The 17,970-nt window shown below is 36.0% G+C and overlaps 1 non-coding gene across 1 annotated transcript; it reads right to left on the bottom strand.

Annotated features, from left to right (window-relative positions):
* Positions 1-9,377: 9,377 nt before the first annotated feature.
* LOC126007927 (small nucleolar RNA SNORA51) lies at positions 9,378-9,510 on the bottom strand. The gene has a single exon (XR_007495398.1). It is a non-coding gene; the product is annotated as a small nucleolar RNA SNORA51 (small nucleolar RNA).
* Positions 9,511-17,970: the final 8,460 nt, after the last annotated feature.

The raw sequence follows: 17,970 nt of genomic DNA on the forward strand, positions 1-17,970 counted from the left end.
ATTTTTGACAAAGGAGCAAGAAATCCTAAGTGGAGCAGGGAAAACCTCTTCAACAAGTGGTGCTGGCAGAACTGGTTAGCCACTTGCACAAAAGCAAACACAGACCCCCAGTTAATATCATGTATGAAGGTAAAATCCAAATAGATTAAAGACCTTGATATCAGACCTGATACCATAATATATATAGAACAACACGTCAGTAAAACACTCCATGACATTGAGACTAAAGGCATCTTCCAGGAAGAAACTGCACTTTCCAAACAAGTGGAAGCAGAGATCAACAGATGTGAATACATTAAACTGAGAAGCTTCTGCACCTCAAATAAATAGTACCCAGGATACAAGAGCCACCCACCTTGTGGGAGAAACTATTCACCCAACAGCCATCAGATAAGGGGCTAATATCCAAAATATACAAGGCACTGACAGAACTTTACAAGGAAAAAAACATCTAATCCCATCAAAAAATGGGGAGAAGAAATGAACAGACACTTTGACAAAGAAGAAATACAAATGACCAAAAGGCACATGAAAAAATGCTCCTCATCACTAATCATCAGGGAGATGCAAATCAAAATGTCGATGAGATACCATCTCACACCACAGAGATTGGCACACATCACAAAGAATAAGAACATTCAGTGCTGGCGGGAATGTGGAGAAAGGAACTCTTATCCACTGCTGGTGGGAATGCTGTCTAGTCCAACCTCTATGGAAAGCAATATGGAGATTCCTCCAAAAACTGGAAATTGAGCTCCCGTTTGACCCAGCTATTCCACTCCTAGGGATATACCCTACGTACACAAGAATACAATATAATAATTCCTTCCTATATTTATTGCAACTATTTTTATTGCATCACTATTCACAATAGCCAGGCTCTGGAAACAACCAAGATGCCCTTAGACGAATGGCTAAAGAAACTGTGGTACATATACAAAATGGAATACTATGCAGTCATCAGGAGAGATGAAGTCATGAAATTTTCCTATACATGGATGTACATGGAATCTATCATGCTGAGTGAAGTAAGTTAGAAGGAGAGAGAAGCACAGAATAGTCTCACTCATCTATGGGTTTTAAGAAAAATAAAAGTCATTTTTGCAACAATTCTCAGAGACAATGAGAGGAGAGCTGGAACTTCCAGCTCACTCCATGAAGCTCACCAGAACGAGTGGTGAGTGCAGTTATAGAAATAACTACACAGAGAACTACCATAACCATGTGAATGAATGAGGGCACTTGAAAGCCTCTCTAGAGTACAGGTGGTAGTGGTATGGGATGGAGGTATAGATTTTGGACATTGGTGGTGGGAATGTTGCACTGGTGAAGGGGGGTGTTCTTTACATGACTAAAACCTAATCACAATCATATTTGTAATCAGGATGTTTAAATAAAGATATTTTTAAAAAAGATATGAACAAAAAAAGACTTTCTGGCAGACAAGAGAATTATAAAATCAATAGGGACTAGAAATGTGCATTTTCTATACTTATATTTATAATTTTTCATATTTTGCTTATCTCTGTTAGACATTCCTATTAAATAAGAGTTTGGCATCATTCCTGGGAATTTATTTTTATTGCCATTACATATGATCAATTAATTTTTTCCTTAAATTCTCTTAAATGTCCAGCATCAGTATGCTTACAACTTTCACCAAAGCAATCACGAGGTTTGTAAAAAATAAATAAACATTTGATTTAAGAGCTGGGGAGATAGCACAGCATATAGCAGGTAAGGCACATGCCATACCTGGGTTTGATTTCTGACATGCCATATGGTCTCCTCCAAGCCACAAACTGAGTGAACTCTGAGCACAGAGCCAATAGAATAGCACTGTGTATGGCCCAAATCCAAAAAGATTTTTCTTACGTCAATACAGTTAATATCTATACTCTCTACTTTAATAGCATATATAAGGCAATGCTTTATGAGCAATACTGCTTACTGACTTTGAATTGTTTCCTTATTCTTAAATTATTTAGTGCAGTCTTTTTCATTTTGTTTTCTGTCATTCACTTCTTCTTTAACCTAAGAGTGCTTTGATCTTCTAAACTCCCTTACTACCATAAACATCCTGTGATATTATAAAAAGCTTCGCTAAGGTGAAATCATTTCACTATTTGCTCTTGTCTCCTATGTTGCCAGGGCAATCATTGCCATCAGGAAAAACCCTCCAGTATAAATTGACAGAACATGTCAGCTTGAATAAATTATTGTAATAAAATGTAATATATTTCCACATTTAAAAGACTGCTTTTATCCTTGTCCAGTCTTCGTTGTGCAGTCTTATCATGTGCCCTTGTTCATTCTACATGAAATACCTTCATAGTTACTAGTCAAAAAAGTAACTTTACAACCAATTTCTTAAGTGCACTGACATTAGCACATGGACAGTGGAACACATCTAATTGCTGATGTGACCATCAGACAGTACCATCTATCTACTAACCTATGGCCCCAAGTCAGCTACAAGTCCTCCTAGAATGTAGGTGACTTTACAACAGAAGCCCAGAGATTTTAAATAATTACGCTTTTTGAAGTTCGCTGGAAAGAAATTCCCTTTTCTATAGCTCTTTTTCAGCATCTTATTTAGTTTATCTCTGTGATGAAAGACTTTTATAGATTCCTTTACTCCTGTGTAAACTGCATCCCACTCTGTTTTGTGTGCCTCCGCAGCTGTTCAAGGGATTCCATTAAACCTTGAACAGCAGAAGATGTCAAATCCTCCCTCCATAAACTATGGCGAATCAGAAATCAAGGTGTTTAAATGGTACACACACTCACTTTTCCAGATGTTATCATTGCTTACCTCCAATAAATCTTTTTACAATGAGCAAGAATCTTATGTGATACCAACTAAACTATATACTCTCTTGCTTTAAGTCAGAGGTGTGTTTAAAAAGTCATCAAACTAAAAATCTCTTCATTTCCCCAGGTAGGTTATCTTTCTGCTCCCAAATTATCATGGATTCAAATGATCAGACAAATGCAGACAAAAATTAGACAAAGTGTCTGCCTCTTAAAAAGAGGTTTAAAAAGAGGGGGAAATCATTGCCCTCTGGGCAAAGCAACCTATATAATATTTTTTGTACAACGAAAAAAAGTTCTTCTTAACAAGCAACAAAATGCTACAAATGCATACTTACAAATCTCAAAAAATGGATCTCTAAAAATGTGTTTGTTTTCTAAAGTAAATACAATGTGCATAACAGTAACAAAAGGGAATATATATTTGACAAATGACATCAAATATGGCTCTCTAAATTTCAATATGTTATAGTGACAAATAGCCTGTAACAAAGCAAAGACATACAATTTGTCTTCTAACTATTCCCCTGACCATTTATTTGACTAAATATAGGTTGGATCAGGAATTAAAAGTGCTTATTGATTTATCTTATGTCCTTATATATAAGATAAAGTCTAGTAAAAAGGGGAGATTAATGATAGTATTTTTAATTGCAAATATTTTCCATTAAATGTATGTATATTTACCTCCATATTTTCTGGGGAAAAGAGTGGATTACACCAGCTGTATTCCTCTTGGTTTACTTCTGGCTCTGTGCTCAGAGATCACTGCAGGGTTCCTGGGACCATATGCAGTGGTCAGGAAAGTACCCAGGTAGGCTGAATTCAAGGAAGCATCTTACCTATAGTACTATTTATTGGTTCCTCTCTACAGTTTTGTATAAATCTTTCCTCAGTAGCCTTATTTCTAATAGTTAAAATGGCAATTTTTATCACATTTTCTGCATGTACCAAGTATAATTCATGAAATCACAGGTACTGTTTTAGTCATTCAAAATTATTTGAAATAGAGAAAATGCTTATAAATAAATGTTTTCAAAATACTTTTAAGTACATATTCTTTATTATTTATTATCTAAGTATTACTTTTAAATACATATTCCTTATTATTTATTACCTAAGTACTACTTTTAAGTACATATTACTTATTATTTATTATCTAAGTACTAAACACTTGCGAGCAAGCTATTAGAAAATTCAGGACTATCTTCTGACTGTGTGTTAAGTATACCTAAAATGGATGTGAGACAGTGATTTCATGTGGATTTTTTCCTCTTGTCTCAAATACCCCATCCAGAGGTTTGTTAACAAAATTTGGACTAAGAAGGAAAAACTAAAGAACCTCACTATAGTCCAAGATAATTCGAGCCATTTTTAATTCCACTTTAATGTTTGGAAAGCAGATATTTTGCTTCCTAGTCTTTGTTTCCAGCTCTGTCTAAGTTGCCTCTAAATGAGATAGAAGTGACCAGAAAGCTAGTACAGCAGGTAAGGCATATTCATTGCATGGATTCAACTGGATTCAATTTCCAGAACCACCTACTGTCTCCTGAGTCCCACCAGGAGTAATCCCTGAGCACAGAGTCAAAGAGTAAACTCTGAACACCATCAGATGCGACCTTAAAAAACATATGTGTGAGTGGTACAAGAAACCTGATTATCATCCTACCCTCCTAAATTTCACATATTTTCCATTACTTTTAGATACAAAACCAAAACAACTGAAATCAGATATGAATAAAAGAGATTAACTCTAGCAAATACAGGGTCAGGACAGAACTTTTTATTTTGCATTCTGCTCACTTACGTTTCTATAACTTTCTTTCTTAATACAAATGATAGCAAGAGACCTGCTTATGCCTAAAGGAATAATGCCCCAAAACATGAATATATTCCAAAGACACAGAATATTATTTCAAATTGCTAAAACTATCAGTATGTCTACAGTTAAAAATGTGGTTCAATAAATCATAATATAGCTACACAGTGAACTACCACACAATTGTATAAAAGAACTAATAGATCTGTGACTTCATGCTTAATGTTAATTTGATCAGGTTTAATAATTTCCCTGTCACTATATGAAAATCCAAAAGAATAGTTTCTAAAATTTGGAAAATGAGAGTTCCGTCTAATTTTTTTCAAATCTCTAAGTATACTTACTTGAAAATTTTATATGTACTTCTAAACAACTATCAATGCATTTAACCCAATTTAAAAGAATTGCTTTTCCACATTTAGAAATATTCTTTTATCTTTGCAAAATCATAGTTGTCTGATGCTTTTTTATTCAACATTTCCAAATACTCACTGATATTTAGCTCTTCAAGATTGAATCAGAGTAAGAAGAGAGAAAGGTAGTCAAATTTTTACTTTACTGGAATTGTTATAATGTGAATTTTCCCTAAATAAGGAAAGCATAACAGTATAGTTTACTTTTTCCTTCTATTGACTTATGAGATATAATCTAATTGTGTTTTTATAAAATACTTACCTGGATCTACTGAACATTTATTATAAACTACACACTGTGCCTAATGTGTAAACCATATTTTGCCATGAAAAACACTTTTATAACTTTTATTTTAAACTATTTTATAATAATAGATGTCCCAATACAATTTCTATTTCATACGTATTGCAGAATAAGCTTATTAGTTTTTCTCATACCATTTACTCTGAAAAGTCAAACATCAGCACAACTTATCTATCCCTTGAGCTTCAAATTCTAATAGAAGCATTGCAAGAGATTTTTGTTACCTATGAAATAATGATTTTATTTAGAAACTATGAGAGAGAGAGGAAATAGAGTAAATTAAAGAGAGGAAAAGGAGATATAATGGGGGGAAAAGTGAACAGGAAAGTTGGAAACAAACTTAGGTCCTGCCACATGCAAAGCATGTATCTCTAACTTATATTTTCTCCCTGATTCGTCTAATTCCTTCTGTAAGAAAATAAAAGAACTCCAAATTATAAATTCAGGGTTTGGTATGATAGAATAATTGGTAGAGCACTTGTCTTGCGCATTGCTGACTTAGTTCTATCCCTGGCACCTTAGAAGGTTCCATAATCCTGCCAAGTGATCTCTGAGCCTGGAGCCCTAGATAAGTAAGCTCTGAGCACCATCAGATGTGGTCCAAAAACAAAAGAAAAAATCCAAATTGTGACTAAATTTTATTTTACATACAATTTCTTTAATAAAGCACAAAAATAAAATTAATAAATCCTACCTAACCCACTGAAGTTTTATTTGTGATTCTGAAAAAAAATTAGGTGACAAAGAACAATCCAGAAAAAAAAGCAAAATCATTCCTATCCTTTTGGCTTCATAATAAGTATAAATTTGTATTTAAAACTATAGCACAGCAGTAAGGCTTTTGCCTTGCACGCAGCCAACACAGCATGGACCCCAGTTCCAATCCCAGCATCCCACATAGTCCCCCCGAGTCTGCCAGGAGCAACTTCGTAGTGCAGAGCCAGGAGTACCTCCTGAGTGCTGTAGGGTGTGACCCAAAACAAAATAAAACAAAAAAGTATGAATTTATTCATGTAAAACGGATGCCATTTGTTTTTCCAAAATAAAAAATAGTAAATAACTACTGGAATAAGTACTTTACAATACCCATTATTCTTTCTTTAGCAGACCATTACCATAAATCATTAAAACTCTGCATATTTCCAATCCCCTCTCCTATCTTTTTATTTTTATTTATAATTTTGTATTTATTTTATTTTCAATTGAAGCATTATTTACAAAGTTATTCATAATATAGTCTCATATAATGTTTCAATATAATCTCACCACAAAAGTTAGTTCTGTCTATCAATGTTCCCAGGTTCCCTCACATCCTGGGGCTATACCTGACTGTACTCAGTTCTTACTTCTGGCTCTGTGCTCAGGGATCAATTCTAGTGGTGCTCAGAGCATCAAACACAAGGTTGGCATCAATCAGATGTGACCCTAAAAAACATATGTGTGAGTGAAACAAGAAACCTGATTATCATCCTAACCTCCTTAGGTCCGGGTATAAGGAAAGAGCTTAAACCTCAGTATTATCTTCACAACTCTGTCATTTCACTTTAAGTCTGAGTTATTAAGTACAACAATCTTTAAAATGCAGGAGTGGGATAGATAGTATAGAGCACGGGTGCTCTTTCACTCTGCATGGCCAGTCTAGGTCGATTCCCGGCACACTATATGGTCCCCTGAGAACAGAGCCAGAATTAAACTCTGAGCACCACTTGGTGTTACCAAAAAAAATTAAAATTAAAATGCATGAACTAATGCATTTTTTTGTGGTTTTTGGGTCACACCCGGCAGTGCTCAGGGGTTATTCCTGGCTCCAGGCTCAGAAATTGCTCCTGGCAGGCACGGGGGACCATATGGGACGCCGGGATTCGAACCGATGACCTCCTGCATGAAAGGCAAACGCTTTACCCCCATGCTATCTCTCCAGCCCCGAACTAATGCATTCTTAAAATATTAATATGTTGAAAAATTTGTTCCTCTATTTAATAAAATGCAAATAAAAGTCAAAATAAACAGCAGCTACAATTGCAACAAATATTTTCCCAATTAATATAGCCACATTTTTAACATCTAAATAATTGTACCATATAATTTGAAGTACTTAGAACAATAATATTTATTAGTAGTAGTAGCAAAGGGTATTTTTTTTTACCACAATGTTACTTCTACAAAAATTTCTTTGCAAACTAATTGCTGTTTTAATGCCCAAAATGTGTAACACACTTGTGAGGAAACGAAACGCATGAAGTTTCCATGGATTGTCTAAGTAAATGTATTTGACTGGAGAAAACTATAAAAATTAAAAACTACATTTTGAAGTCCTTGGAATATTTACTCAAGATCACTTAAAACTGATAAATTTCAAATCTTTCTAATATATATTAAAGCAAATACAAAGAACCATTACATTGCTCAAATATTTAAAATATATTGTTATTAAGAACTAATAAAAGTATAATACTGATAAAAGAATATGTTTTATGAAAAATCTTCATGCTTATGCCAAGTGCAATATGTAAAATTCAAGGGGAAATAAATCACCAAACAGGCATAAAATGCTTGCTTTGAAAGAGAAATAAATCTAATTAACAAAGAAAATAAGCTCATGGTTATACAAGAATTTTTGGCATTTATAAGTTCACTATGTTCATATGAGATCATTATAATTGGTTTTAAACCAGTTTACAAGCTCTAAGGATAAATAATAATATATTTCATTTATAAATAGAATCTATAAGCATAATAACAAATACTATTTTCTCATGTCTACACATTAAGTTTCACAATATTGTGACATGAATTGTGAGATAAAGTACAGAACTTCAAACTAAATGCTCACTTGGAATACTTCAAATTCCATCTTCCCAAAGGTAACTACCTGCACAGAGAAATGTGGAAATAAATTATATATTGCAGAATTTTTTTTTGGTTTTTGGTTTTTGTTTTTGGGGTCACACCTGGCAGTGCTCAGGGGTTACTCCTGGCTCTACACTCAGAAATCGCTCTTGGCAGGCTCAGGGGACCATATGGGATGCCGGGATTCAAACCATCGACCTTCAGCATGCAGCATGCAAGGCAAATGCCTTAACTTTTTGCTATCTCTCCGGCCCCTATATTGCAGAATTTTAACAATGGTACATCATTGAAATAAATTATGAAGAAATTATTATGGAAAAACTGAAATTGATCAGTAGCAAAAATGCCTGGCTTACTTTAGTTTGTTTGTATTGGGTCATAACCATTGGTGCTCAGGACTTTTTCATGTCTCAAGTATCACTCCTCCTGAGTTCAGATGACCATTCTGGGTACCAAGGATCAAATCCAGGTTGGCCCGGTATAAGGCTATTACCCTTTCCCCAACTTCCTGCTTATCTTACCTGGATAGTGAGATCCTCTCACTTTTGGGAGGGGTCTGTGTTGGTAACAAAAAAGGTTGCCTGCTGGGTGGAGGAGAAGCCTGAGCAAGGAAGTCACAGCAGGTAGAGTGGAGATACTGGTTGGGTGCATAGAGGCTATTTAGCTTAGAAGCTATGTGAGATATCACATGGCGGTTAGGGCCATATAATAAAGCTAGATGTCTCCTAAAACTTCATGACTGCTGTGGATAATTTCCTCGTCTTACCCAGATACCTACAGACCAGCCAGGCCTAGGGGGGCTGCAGGCACTGTGCCAAGCTGAGAAAGGCCTCACTATCTACTCCATGCATCACTAGGACTTTATAATTAATATTTACTACAACATATTGGCACCCAGACATGGATTTGAACTCTCAACCCTACAAGACCTCAACGATGGTGAGATTCCTGGTCTTGTGGTTACTGTTGGCAGCTCTTTACAGCTGGAGTGAAAATGAAGAGCCCAAAAGATTAGACAATTTGTGCCTAATCTAAACATGGAGGAGACCCCTTCAGGTGGCAGAGGAGACAGAGGAGATGAAAGCTTGGAGCACACCCATCAGAGGCCTAGAACTGCAACTTTTCTACAAAAGGTCATTTTTCTTTTTTTTTTCTTTTTTTTTGTATTTTTTTTTATTTTTGTCCCCCAATTCATAATACAGACCAGGCAAAGGGCCTGTGTTGAGGTGTATATGGGATGCATTTACAGTACCTCCTTTTTCTATACAATCAGTGTAAAGAACACAGCCTATGGTAAAAATGGGGAGGCCTTATCTTTTCTTTTCTTTTCTTTTTGATTTTTAATATATATAGAAATATATAAATATATAGAAATATATAATATATAATATATATATATATATATAAATCCTTCACCAGTGCAACAATCCCATGACCAATATCCCAAGTGTCCTTTCTCCCCACCCCACACCTGCCTGTACTCTAGATAGGCTTTCTATTTCCCTCATTCAGTCACATTTTGTTATGAAAGTTCTCAGTGTAATTATTTCTGTGACTTCATAGATGAGGGAGACCATTCTGTGTTTATCTCTCTCCCTCTAACTTATTTCACTCAGCATAATAGTTTCCATTTATATCCATGTATAGGAAAATTTCATGACTTCATTTCTTCTGATAGCTGCATAATATTCCATTGTGTATATGTACCATTATTTCTTTAACCATTCATCTATTGAGGGGCATCTAGGCTGTTTCCAGAGTCTGGCTATTGTAAATAGGTGTGAGGAAGGGATTTTTGTATTGTATTTTTGTGTTCCTAGGATATATCGCTAGGAGTGGTATAGCTGGGTCATATGGAGCTCAACTTCCAGCTTTTGGAGAAATCTCCATATCTCTTTCCACAAAGATTGGACCAGATGGCATTCCCACCAGCAATGAATAAGAGTTCCTTTCTCTCCACATCCCCACCAGCACTGCTTGTTTTCATTCTTCCTGATGTGTGCCAATCTCTGTGGCATGAGGTGGTACCTCATAGTTTTGATTTGCATCTCCCTGATGATTAGTGATGTGGAGCATTTTTTCATGTATCTTTTAGCCATTTGTATTTCTTTTGTCAAAGTGTCCATTTCTTCTCCCCATTTTTTGATGGGGTTAGATGTTTTTTTCTTGCAAAGTTCTGTCAGTGTCTTGTATATTTTGGATATTAACTCTTTATTTGATGCGTATTGGGTGAATAGTTTCTCCCACCCAGTGGGTGGCTCTTGTATCCTGGGCACTATTTTCTTTGAGGTGCAGAATCTTCTCAGCTTAATATAGTCCCATTTATTTATTTATTTCTGCTTTCACTTATTTGGAGAGAATGGTTTCCTCTTTGAAGATACCTTTAGTCTCAATGTCATGGAGTGTTTGACCTACATGTTGTTTTATATACTTTATGGTTTCAGGTCTGATATCTAGGAATTTAATCCATTTGTATTTTACCCTTGTACACGATGTTAACTGGAGGTCTAAACTCTGGTACAAGACAAGGTTGCCCCCTCTCACCACTCTTATTTAACAGTACTGGAAATACTTGCTATAGCGATTAGGCAAGAAAAAGATATCAAGGGAATCCAGATTGGAAAGGAAGAAGTCAAGCTCTCACTGTTCACAGATGACATGATACTATACATAGAAAACCCTAAAGATTCTATCAAAAAACTTTTAGAAACAATAGGTGCATATAGCAATGTAGCAGGCTATAAAATTAACACAAAGAAATCAAAGGTCTTTTTATACATCAATAATGATAGGGAGGAAATAGATATTAAGAAAACAACCCCATTCACATTAGTCTCACATAAACTCAAATACCTTGGAGTCTACTTGATAAAGATGTGAAGGACCTATACAAAGAAAACAATACAGCCCTGCTACAAGAAATAAGAGAAGAGACATGGAAATGGAAATCCATACCCTGCTCTTGGATTAGCAGGGTTAATATCATTAAAATGACAATACTCCCCAAAGCTTTGTACAGATTTAATGCGGTCCCTCTAAAGATACCCATGACATTTTTTAAAGAAGTGGATCAAACACTTCTGAATTCATTTCGAACAATAAACAACCACAAATAGCTAAAGCAATACTTGGGAAAAGGAATATGGGAGGTATTACTTTCCCTAACTTTAAACTGTATTACAAAGCAATAGTTATTAAAACAGCTTGGTATTGGAATAAAGACAGACCCTCAGATCAGTGGAACAGGCATGAATATTCAGAGAATGTTCCCCAGATATACCATCACCTAATTTTTGATAAAGGTGCAAGAAATCCTAAATGGAACAGGGAAGGCCTCTTCAATAAGTGGTGTTGGCACAACTGGCTAGCCACTTGTAAAAAAACAAAAGGTCATTTTTCTATGGACCTTGGCCTCCCAATTAGCAAAAACTTATAGAGGCCACTGATTGAAAAAAGACCAGAAAAAAGGCCTTATTGATGGCAGATTGGTATCTGGATGAGACCTACAGCCCCTCATATGGATTCCGGCTTTGGAACTAATGGACTTTCAGGTTAAGACCACCTTGCTTTAAACTCCCAGCTGTAGTGACGGAGAGCTGCCTTCCCACAGACAAGCACCACAGCAGCAGCTGGGGTGTTCCCAAGAAGACAAGTGGAATGGCCTGGGACTGCCTGTGGGGCTTGGGATTCTGCGGGGCCCAGGTCTCCAAGGAGCCAAAGCCATGTGGCAAGCCAGGGAATGCTGGGGATAGCCTACAGCTTATCCGTGTCTGGACAAGTTGGTGATGGTGATGCGAAAAAAGAAGAAACAGGAGAGAAGACAGAAGCCAGCAAATCCCAACTGAAAAGCTGGTTTTTAAAACCTCTTGCATTTTGACTTGTTTCAGGTAATTAATCCTCGTTGCTTCATTGTCTTTCTGATCAAAATGTAGTTTATAGTTTTTCCTAATTAATATTTTCAATTGCATAATGGTTTATGGTGTATCTTAATGTAGTAGCCTGTTTTCAAACTGTATTTCTGCAATAAATGTTCTTATAATTTTTTTAGGGAAGTTATGGAAAGGAACACGGATGTTCCAGTATAAAAGTGCTTGGTTAAATAGCATTAAGAATATTAAACTACAGGTGAATTTTGTAGAAAAGTTCTGTTTTTGGAAAAGGCTGATATTTTAATTAAACATTTTAAGCTTTGTAGCTTTTATGGAATATTAGGTTTCCTTTTTTTTAATTTTAATTTTTATTTTTATTATGACAACAAAGATGCAAAGAAAGAGGACAGGGTAAAGTTACAGAGGAAGCACAATCACCCATAAACAGAATTCTCGGTAGTCCCATTGATGATATCCCAGCCTTGAACTTTCAGCCAAAGAACATTAAGAAAAACAAAACTGAACCCATGTACAATACAATTACTTTGTCCCTCAAATCCCCAGTTGTAGTACATACTATTCCTTAGCAGCACACAATACAATCTAAAGACATTAGACTTATGTAACTCCTTAAACATTGAGGGCAAAGTACATTTATCTAGTTCCATGCACATGCTTACTAGTTTAAGTTAACCTCAAAAGTTTTAGTGGGTTGTTTTTCTTAAGGATTGGAGTCAAGGGAACATAGTAAAAGACGGTGTTAGAGTGGCATTTGTTTGCATAGGCCCACCAAAATATAAGGGACATGGAAAGAAAAATTATAGCCTAAATACAAGGAGACCCTACTCCTTAAGTTTCCTGGCACAGGACTAAATCTAGGCTCCAGGCGAACTAGTTTGTCCAATCCAAGTCATCATCTGTAGTGGCAATACACCTCCATTCCTCACATAGTCTCTGTTGTTGGTATCATGCTTCTGTATTAAAGATCCTGGAGTCTGCATATCCCATATTGCAGTCAGAATGGTGCAGAGCATCCTCTCGTTTCACCTCACACTTAAGGGGCAATAGAGAGAACCATGTCCTGTAGAGCAGGTCATTATTGTTGTCAAGTCTTCTCAGTGTAAACAGAAGTCTCTTTTTAGGAGGTCGATGTCAGACCCTTGGTAGTGTCTTTCCTGGTAGAGGACTGCTTCCAGCTGTTGCTATAAAAGACCTTGGATGTTTTGTAGATAGCTTGCCTGGTTCCGGTGTGAATGGAGGATGCTCATTCTTCTGAGGCCTGTGCCAGGTCATTATATCAATGTTTACGGTGTAAGGTACATTGTACTGAGATTTGTGTGTTCCTACATCTCTGTAAGATAAGAACTTATCTTTATGTATATTGTTTTCCCATTTTAATGTGTCTATGCAAACAAGGATCAATGCCATGTAGCATTATCGGCGCATCTGTAGGCAATAGGAATAGGCAATTGGTTTCCTGCCATTGGTTGGTGAAGGTCAGGATAACAAAAGATTTGTAACCTTGTATCATTATTTTTCTTTTTTATAAACCAAGATCCCTTAGAAGTTATCCTTCCCAGCTTCCTGACTATCTTATCTGAATAGTGAGACCCTTCCACATATGAGAGGGGTTTGTGATTGTTAACAAAAGGGATTTCCTAGGGGTGGAGGAGACACCTGAGCAAGGAAGATGCTGCAGATAGAGAGAAGACTCACGTTGAGTGTAGAGAGGCTGTTTAGCTTAAAAGCCATGTGAAATATATACATGGCAGTTAGGGCCTTATAATAAAGCTGGATGTCTTCTAAAACTTCATGACTGCTGTGGATAATTTCCTTGCCATTACCTGATACCTACAGACTTGCCAGGCTGCAGAGCTTCAGGAGCCAGGCCAAGCTGAGAAAGGCCTCACCATCCACTCCATGCATCACTAGGACTTTATAATTAATATTTAATACAACATAAGGCTAGAGCCCTACTTGTTGTTCTGTATCTCTGGCTTTCAAAAATGACTCCCTTCTAAGTCTAAGGCTGAATTCCATTTCTATCAGCATCCTGCTTTTACAAATGTGACCCCAGAATTTCTGTTATATAGGATCCCTGATAATCAAAAGAAGCATACGGACCCCAGTGTACCGAAATTAACTGTATATATAACCACAAACATAACCAAAAAAGAAAGGAGGTATGGGGGCCAGAGAAGGATATAAGGCTTTTGCCTTGCATGAAGAAGGACAGTGGTTTGAATCCCGGAATCCCATACAGTTCCCTGAGCCTTCCAGGAGCAATTTCTGAGCATAGAGCCAGGAGTAACTCTGAGCGCTGCTGGGTGTGACCCAAGAACCAAAAAAAAAAAAAAAAAAAGGAAGGAAGGAGGTATGGAAGAGGAATAAAAATATAATGTTTTTTAGAAAAGAAAAGCATCTTGGTGGTGCATTATGAGGTGTAAAATTAACATTTTAAATTTTATAGTGTTTCAATATCTACTTAAAATATGATATCATATTTTACAAGGTAATTCTCCTAAAGCAATGTTTTAACCTAAAAAGTTTATGTATAACATTTCATTTATTTATTATTAGGCACAATATAAAAACTGTCTAAAGATAACTTTCCTAAAGCAATATTTTAACCTGAAAAGATTATGCATGGAATGTTACTTATTTAGTACTAAAGATCTTTAAAAAATTGTTTAGTGGTAACTTTCCTAAAGCAAAGTTATAACCTGATAAACTTACATATAAAATTTTACTTCTTTAGCATTAAGAATTTTTAAAAATTGTTTCAGCATCATATGTCCATGTCAAAAGGAACAGATTTTTAAACTTTTATAAGTGCTTATTTATGTGATTTTACATTAAAATAAATCAATAGCAGCATGCCATGCTTTTCTTCAATAGTTAATGTTGCATGTGTGTGTAAAATGCTATATACATGCTTATCATACATGTTACTTTTATTTGTATGGACAACATTTATTTTTAATAACTTTTTAATCAATAGTCTCTAAAAGTATCTGTGTTGACAGATATTATAAACTAGTTTATCTTTTAAAGCAAGAAAACGTATCATTCACTTGCTGAGAAAGCAAAACACACACTTGTCTTGCCTCATGTTCTGTAGCATGTAACTCGTCACCTATCCAGACTTTTTCCCCTTCAGAGCCTGCAACAAACCTGGCAAAGGAAACATGTCTATGGATCAGCCTGCAGTTCTGTCACTACTTAGAATCAATACCATCATACTGGCAGATCTTTTTAGGTCTTTTGTGTTATTATAAAACCAACTTAATCAATCCTATGACTTGTTGGGTACAAAGGAATTTCCAGAGTAATCAACCAACATTCAAAATTTCATGTATATTTCAGCCACATCCTCCCATTTCCTCCCCTGCTGACATTCCTTAAAGGATATTTTACACTTTAATTTTACATTAAACTCTAACTGCAAAAGATGTACCATCTATATTTTAAATTAACAATTCTTTCATCTTTATGTTTTATTTAATTTGAAGAAATGATTAAGGTGAACAACGTGGTTGGCAATCTGAGGATTCTGTGTTAGAAGCACCCCATATAGACCTGTGACTGAGTGATTGTCAAAAAGCTGTCATTAAGTAGGAAGACTTAGCATTCCCTTCAAAACATAAGTAGCAATATCCACAGGCAGAACAAGAATTTAATTCTCTTCTTCAGGCATAATGCTAAGTTTACCTCACCTTCTAAGTTAAAGAGATAGTTTTACATTCTCCTGATACCAAGTTTTAAAAAGATTTAGAGAAAGATTAAAGTGATCCCTTATGACAGCAGACAGGGTGAAGTAAATCCCAGTTGCAGTTTACTAGGTCTCTCTCAGGGTCCTTAGTCCCTCCATAGCTGCTCTGTGCTGCCAGGAAGATTTAGAGAAATGAAGAGCACAGGCAACATTTTCAAATTTTGGCAACTGAAGAGAAAGAGAGAGAGGGAGAGGGAGAAGGGGAGGAGGAGGGACTGAAGAAAGGGAAAAGGAGAGGGAGAGGGAGAACAGATTCAAACTTTGGCAAATGGCGAGAAAGAGAGAGAGGGAGAGGGAGAAGGGGAGGGGAAGGTGTGAAGGAGGGGAGAGAAGGAGAGGGAGAGGGAGAACAGAGCCAGATTGGATGAATGGATGCAGTGGATTGAAACTTGGCTAACAGGGAAAAAAAAAAAACGTTTAGATTGTGTGTGACTATTTCTCAAAAAAGAAATGCAAATGGCCAAAAGACACATGAAAAAATGCTCCACATCACTAATCATCAGGGAGATGCAAATCAAAACAGCAATGAGGTATCATCTCACACCACAGAGACTGGCACATATCACAAAAAACAAGAACAATCAATGCTGGAGGGAATTCATTGCTGGTGGGAATACATCTAGTCCAGCCCTTATGGAAAACAATATGGAGATTCCTCAAAAAAATGTAAATTGAGTTCCCTTTTGACCCAGCTATACCACTCCTAGGGATGTACCCTAGGAACACAAAAATCCAATACAAAAATCTCTTCCTCACCTATATTCATCGCAACACTATTTACAATAGCCAAACTCTGGAAACAACCAAGATGCCCTTCAAAAGATGAATGGCTAAAGAAACTTTGGTACATATACACAATGGAATATTATGCAGCCATCAGGAGAGATGAAGTCATGAAATTTCCCTCTACATGAATGGACATGGAATCTATTATGCTGAGTGAAATTAGTCAGAGAGAGAGAGAGAGAGAGAGAGAGAGAGAGAGAGAGAGAGAAAGAATAGTCTCACTCATCTATGAATTTTAAGAAAAATTAAAGGCATTAAAATAATTCCCAGAGATGAGGGCCTGAAGGACCGGCTCAAATTATGAAGCTCACCTTAAAGAGTGGTGAGTGCAGTTAAAGAAATAACTACACTGAGAACTGTCATAATAATGTGAGTGAAGGAATGTAGAAAGCCTGTCTTGAATACAGGCAGAGATGTGGGGAGGGAAGAAATGGGGGCATTGATGATGGGAAGGTTGCACAGTGAAGGGGGGTGTTCTTGTTAGGACTGAAACCCAACTACAATTATGTTTGTAATCACAGTGTTTAAATAAATAATTTTAAAAAAAGAAAAAAAAAACAGATTGTGTGTGACTGTGTGCAGTTGTTTCTGAAAGATGGTTTCAGAATGCACATGGGTCCAACACTTTCTAAATTTATCGTGTAGTTACTATTAAAAATACCACACAAGAACCGAATTTCATCAGTTTTAAACATAATTTGAACATACATTTGAACAATATTTAAATGTAATTTGAATATATGCTAAGCAGTGACATGATTGTCTTATATGCATGTGGATGTCATGGGTTCAGTCCCTGACACACCCCAAAAGAAAATCATGTTTTGAACAATATGTCTTTCAGAGGATTCTTAATGAAATTTATTTTTTTCTGGTGGAGTAAAAGTATCTTTATAAAAATATAAAACATAAATAAAAGTGTTAAGAATTCCTAAACAGGGAGTATGTTTTAGATATAACTCTTATAAAAATAATACCTTCATTGTGCTAGAAAGAGATACTCCAGGGTTCAGGAGAATGCTTAAGGAGTCCAACTTTAGTTTAATCTCCAGGACCATATGCTATCCTGAGCTTCATAGATGTAGCCTTGGATGTCTAGCCCCAACCCCCTGAGTGTGTGTGACTTGGACAAGACCTTGTACTGCCTAGTACTACATGGCCCAAGCATTACATACTTAGTTCAACCACTAGCTAGTTGTCAGTTAACTGAGAATCAATAAAAGGGAACTTCAGATGTCTAGATAAGAAAAAAGAAGTACACAAAAGAAAGAGAAAGAAAGCAAGAAAGACAAAAGAAAGAAAGAAAGAAAGAAAGAAAGAAAGAAAGAAAGAAAGAAAGAAAG

The sequence above is a fragment of the Suncus etruscus genome, chromosome 4 (assembly GCF_024139225.1).
Source record: "Suncus etruscus isolate mSunEtr1 chromosome 4, mSunEtr1.pri.cur, whole genome shotgun sequence".
In the NCBI taxonomy this organism is placed as follows: Eukaryota; Metazoa; Chordata; class Mammalia; order Eulipotyphla; family Soricidae; genus Suncus; species Suncus etruscus.